Source organism: Haliotis rubra, unplaced genomic scaffold (genome assembly GCF_003918875.1).
Source record: "Haliotis rubra isolate DU_JTF1 unplaced genomic scaffold, ASM391887v1 Scf298, whole genome shotgun sequence".
Taxonomy (NCBI): Eukaryota; Metazoa; Mollusca; class Gastropoda; order Lepetellida; family Haliotidae; genus Haliotis; species Haliotis rubra.
This window is the reverse complement of record NW_025766966.1, coordinates 1,215,443-1,221,065: the sequence shown is the minus strand read 5'-3', so window position 1 is coordinate 1,221,065 and position 5,623 is coordinate 1,215,443. Positions and strand designations below refer to the sequence as shown.

General features: G+C 39.4%; 1 long non-coding RNA gene across 1 annotated transcript; it reads right to left on the bottom strand.

The window, feature by feature from the left end:
- Positions 1–523: 523 nt before the first annotated feature.
- On the bottom strand, positions 524–3,124 carry LOC124282321. Its single transcript, XR_006900127.1, has 3 exons — positions 3,018–3,124; positions 1,479–1,563; positions 524–1,322 (listed from the first exon to the last, which is right to left on the bottom strand). It is a non-coding gene; the product is annotated as an uncharacterized LOC124282321 (long non-coding RNA).
- Between the last annotated feature and the right edge of the window lie 2,499 nt (positions 3,125–5,623).

Genomic DNA, 5,623 nt, shown 5'->3' with positions numbered 1-5,623 from the left:
TACAACCGCCCTCTCCCCTACTCCTACCCATTCCAACACAATCACCCACCCACTGTGTTGCAAAATCAGCATCTTCATCAAATGTATTCTTTTCGGATTAAACGTACCAACATTTCTGCAGTTGTGAAGAATTGCGACAACCAAAACTACCATACCGTTATATGTAATTCGAGTAATTTCAAACTTATTACTTGACTCCCCTGTACGTATTTCGCATGTCCAGTCAAGATGTGCACTGATTTTAAGTATATTCCATTTGGTTACCCAAAGCGGCAAAGCATTTTGTCGATTACTACAGTGGAATAAGTACCAATCTCTTTTTATTCACCATTCTTTATGAATGGTCATTCACTCTTACCAGTGAATGAAACAATTATTTTTCTGAGGGGGCTGACCTGACCTTACTGAGTGTATCATGTATATTCTGTTAAGGAAAAATGCAAATATCTTATAACATTTTGATTTTCGCCCATTTCCAAACACGTCAGAAGGGCGAAGGAATCTATCAAGAACGCATTGTAAATAAACGACTTTATAATGATTTATTTACAAAAATATGTGAGCAACTCTGTACAAAATTAGAGATATATTTGTTGCTGTTCCTGACATTTACATAGGAGTGAGTGAGTGAGTTTAGTTTTACGCCGCTTTTAGCAATATTCCAGCAATATCACAGTGGGGGACACCAGAAATGGGCTTCACACATTGTACCCATGTGGGGAATCGAACCCGGGTCTTCGGCGTGACGAGCGAACGCTTTAACCACTAGGCTGCCCGACCGCCCATTTACATAGGAACTGTCAAACACTACTCTACATGACACACAACGAATATAGTTGCATTTAAGACATCACGTAATAATCCTTTCATGTCTCATTTCCGTGCTTGTGAGGACAAAAGTACGTATTTTGAAAACCCTATAGTCATACAGGAAAGCATTCAAAGATCATATACAATATATACATACACGCAATATTGATAGAAATATTGTTGCAGGTAATAAGACACTGTTGATGACATCATCAAATTGCAGTGACACAGGTAATAAATAGAGGATCTTTTACTGACACTCAAGTTTATCTCACTGCCAAGTATATACTAACGGCATGTAGCCAGTGTCTGGTCGGGGTGCTTGCAGTTGTTCGTAGTCTCTCTCTTCCACAGCGAGGTCGTTATTTATATCCGGGATCACGTCATACTGAGAATTTTCACTGTTGCGTGATACATTAAACTCTTGCAGTGAGATTTCTTCTGGTCTGCTGTCAGGGTTGATTGGTGATATACTTCTGTGGAAACCCGGACAAGACGTACACTCTCTCCTCCTGATAGAAACAAGTTAAGTCGTTAAAGGTGTTCATGAATATATGTTAAAGGTTTCAGATACACACAGACCAAGAGGGCATTTCTGTTAATGTTATAAGGTTTGACCCGGCGCAATTTCTTTCGCTTGTATCAAAAAGAGTTTGCAAAGATTTCACCTGACGATCATGACGGCAATGACAAGGATGAAAACACCGAGACATGCTGGCAAGACGACGACAAGTCTGTGAAGGGACCCTGAAACTATGACAACAGTAGCATCGTAATATTTCTCTGCACAGTACAGCAGAATAATTCTAATGTCTGTATGTATGTCTGTCTGTCTGTCTGTATGTGTGTGTATGTATGTATGTGTATGTATGTATGGATGGATGGATGGATGGACGTATGGATGATGGGATGGATGGTGTATGGATAGGATGGATGGATGGGATGGTGGTGGATGGATGGATGGATGGATGATGGATGTGGTGTATGGATAGATGGATGGATGGATGGGTGTATGGATGGATGGATGGATTTATGGATGATGGATGTGGTGTATGGATAGATGGATGGATGTGGTGTATGGATAGATGGATGGATGGGTGTATGGATGGATGGATGGATGTATGGATGGATGAGTGATGGATAGTATCTGCCGAGTTTTCATATAAATACAAAGCTTATTTCTCTGATGCTGTACAACCTTTCAGTTTCAGAAGGAAACATGGACAAGGAATATGAATGTAAGGAAAGCAATAGTTGTACTTGGATTGAGATTCTTGTCACACTGGAGAAAATCTACGTAAATCTCGTGCCACTCGTTCTACCACTCCTCAAACAAACACACTCACTAACGTCAACCACAGCCTCTTTAGATATTTTGCTTTATTTGCTTGAGAGAGGATAATATCGATGTATATTCTTTACATCATGATGAATATGACACAGCTTACTGATTACCTGACATTTGCTATTTGACAATTTGTTTTCATATCTTTCATTCGATATTCTTCTATCTTCTATATGAACTTAAATATACTATACTAAATTTCGCCAAGCCTACCCTTTACCTACACTGGAAACAATGCAATGTGTTTCACAGTGAAATATTTACTTAAAGAAGCCACAGAATAGGACTGCAATTGTAAGCTGTGCCCTCTGTTTTACCATTTGTAATATGTGTAGCTAGTTAAATAACAAATAAATACCTTTAAATAGACCCATAACACAAATCTGAGCACAGAAACCGTCTTAACATCAAAGGGCACATAACACCGTCGTGTTACACTTGTCACGGTAATCTCCAGTAGAACGAAGATTAGCATACAACGCTTTGCCGGCCCGATAATCTGGGTTATGTTGGGACCGTGACTAGCTGTGAATTCAGGAAGTGATAACAGCATATATACCCTGATAATAGTCAGACAAGAGTATAAATGTATTTCAAGAAAGGAAAAGAAATACATTTACTATTAAGATTATCTTATAAGGGCAACTATGTTTTTAAAATCCAACTTTCATTTTCTCTACAATATAGAATTCATAACAGCCTCAATTTATGAACATACAATATTATTTAGAACGTGTTCCACGTGTAACACAAGCTATATGTGGGATTTGGGATTACACTTTACCCAAGTTACATTTGGATATCAAGATACATTTCTGACAGTCATCATATCAAGACTTGTTACAGTATAGTTAATGCTCACATTCAGGGCAGGACCCAGTGCTTCTGTTGCACACTGAACAGTGGTCGGGACACTCGTTGTCACAGTATTCTCCCCACAGTCCTGCTTGACATCCCAAAGTACAGACAGGTTTAGTGGAACATTCCATGTCTGTGCAGTGGCTACTGCATGTCAGGGTACAGTGCTCACCGTAAGCACCAGCTACACATCCATCTGAACATGAACCATTGTCTCTGCTGCACTTGTCGGTAGCACAGTTCTCAGGACATTTAACAGAACAGGTGTCGCCATGCCAGCCCGAAACACAACCATAATCACATTTCCCGTCGTTCTGATTGCAGGTTTCATTCAGACAATTGTCGCTGCATTTCTCCTGGCAGTGTGTTTTGAAGTAGCCAGGTTTACAAGGACTGCATCTCCCATCTCTACTACATGTCTCACTACCACAGTTCCTGGAACACCTCTCCCGACATTGTTCACCATGATATCCCTGTACACACGTCATGCATGATCCATTCTGGTAGCATGTACCGTGCAGACATGTGGCACTGCAGGCTGTGTTGCACTGCCATCCAAACCTACCCTCTATGCACCCATGTGTACATGCACCTGTTGTACTATTGCATAATGTATTTAGACACTTGCTATTGCAATGTTTGTTACATTTAACTCCGTACAAGTTTCCTGAACACCCACAGATACAAGAAGCATCTTCACGGTCACAGTTCGAGACTCCATCGCCACAGACACCACAGTGGTCACAGTTGAGGTCACAACGTTGTCCATATTTCCCCCCAATGCAACCATGAGCACACTCCCCTGACCACTGATAGCACACCAGATTCCGGCATCCAACTCCACATCGTTTGCTACATGCGTCTCCCCATCTTCCCATTTCCGGACACGTTCTGGTACATTCATCATGGTCATCCTGAGTTTGTCTCTGACATTCTGTGCATGAGTCGCCAGTCCGGTACATACCTACTGCACAATCTAATAAAATGAAATACAGAAAAATGAATTATGGATTATCCGTCATTTCGTTATGACGTTTATGCACAAGCAGTACCTCAGATTTAGACAATTACAGCAGTTTTTCATCATATTTTATATTGATCATATTTCAGCCAAACCAAAATGGTTACGGGTTTTTTAATGAAAAAGATCATAATTGTTTCGATTTGGGAATTCGAAGCTTCATTCATGTTATCTTCAAAGCGAAATGAAGCAGATGTGAACAAGTACAATATGACCAAACATTAATACAGTTGGGCACATTTTATCATTTGCAATCATTTGACATATCTTGACGATTAAGGTGAAAAGGTGTTGATAAGCCAGGGTGCCCTTGTACAAAACAACCCTAGCGCTAAGAATAGCTTATGGCTATGTTCAGGTATGGGAGTTACGCTCACCTCAGCGCTAAGGTCGCTTTGTACAACGGCACCCTGGTACTATGAATCTCACCATGGATAGCCTTAACTGACACAGAATCATTGTTTAATATGCCACATAAGCAATTCACATATTACTGTATCAATGTTGGTTTGTCATACATCTCTGCATGTGTTCAAGTTGGAAGGAATACAAATATATAGACAGCAACACAAACCCGTTACGTTACAGCGACCGCACGTCCTCCGGCAGTTTTCAGCGATACCTGGATTCCCACAACGACTCTTGATACATAACGTTGGACTTGAATCCCGGCATGTTGCACCATCTGTGAAGTCATGAAGCAATGTATATTTATTTAAATATGTCTAATTCGTTTGCACTGTTCCTTGCTTTTAATTACAGTAAACTGCACATGTGTTTCGGTCACAGCATAGTCACAGTGCGTATGACTATGGTTTCATCCAACTAAAATAAGTGGTCTCTTTGAGTTTGTTCTATCCTAGAACGAGACGGTTTCACGATTTGCGTACAATAAGCGTATTTCTACAATTTGTCCACAAAGTGATTAACAGTTTCGTTCTGATAACTCTAACGTGGCTTTACCACAATATTATGTCTAGATTACAATGACGAACTATTGTAATCTTCAATAAAACAAATTTCCCAAAATGTTTAATCAACTATCTAAACAATACTGGATACAGTTCATTCCCTTTTCAAATACACACTTTGGTGTTTATACTACTATACATTACATCTTTAGATACTGAATTTGATAAACACCGATTCTCTATAGTAAAGACACGTAGTAGCCTATTTAGGCCACGTGGTGGCCGCGCTAATTCTAAGTCCAAATGTTACATGTTGCAAATAATTGTTTAAAACAGAGACCATATATCGGTCTCTGTTTATAAGAACCAAAAATTGCATGATGTGGTGTTTTCATGACATTCTATTACTCTATTCCATAGCCCTTACAAATTGAAAACATAACGGGAAAATATGATATGAGGCATAAATAAGATGTGCCCTCAGACTAAATAGAAGAACCACAAATAGAATGAATGAATAGAGAAAGGTATTCAGAATTTATCTATCCCATAGATTTTTATAGCACTATTACAAAAAGAACTGAAAATTACGTTTTATGACCTTAAAGGTTTTTAATTATGTTTAAATGGTCAACATGACATACACTAAACGCCAAAAGAAACGTTACCCTCCTGCCT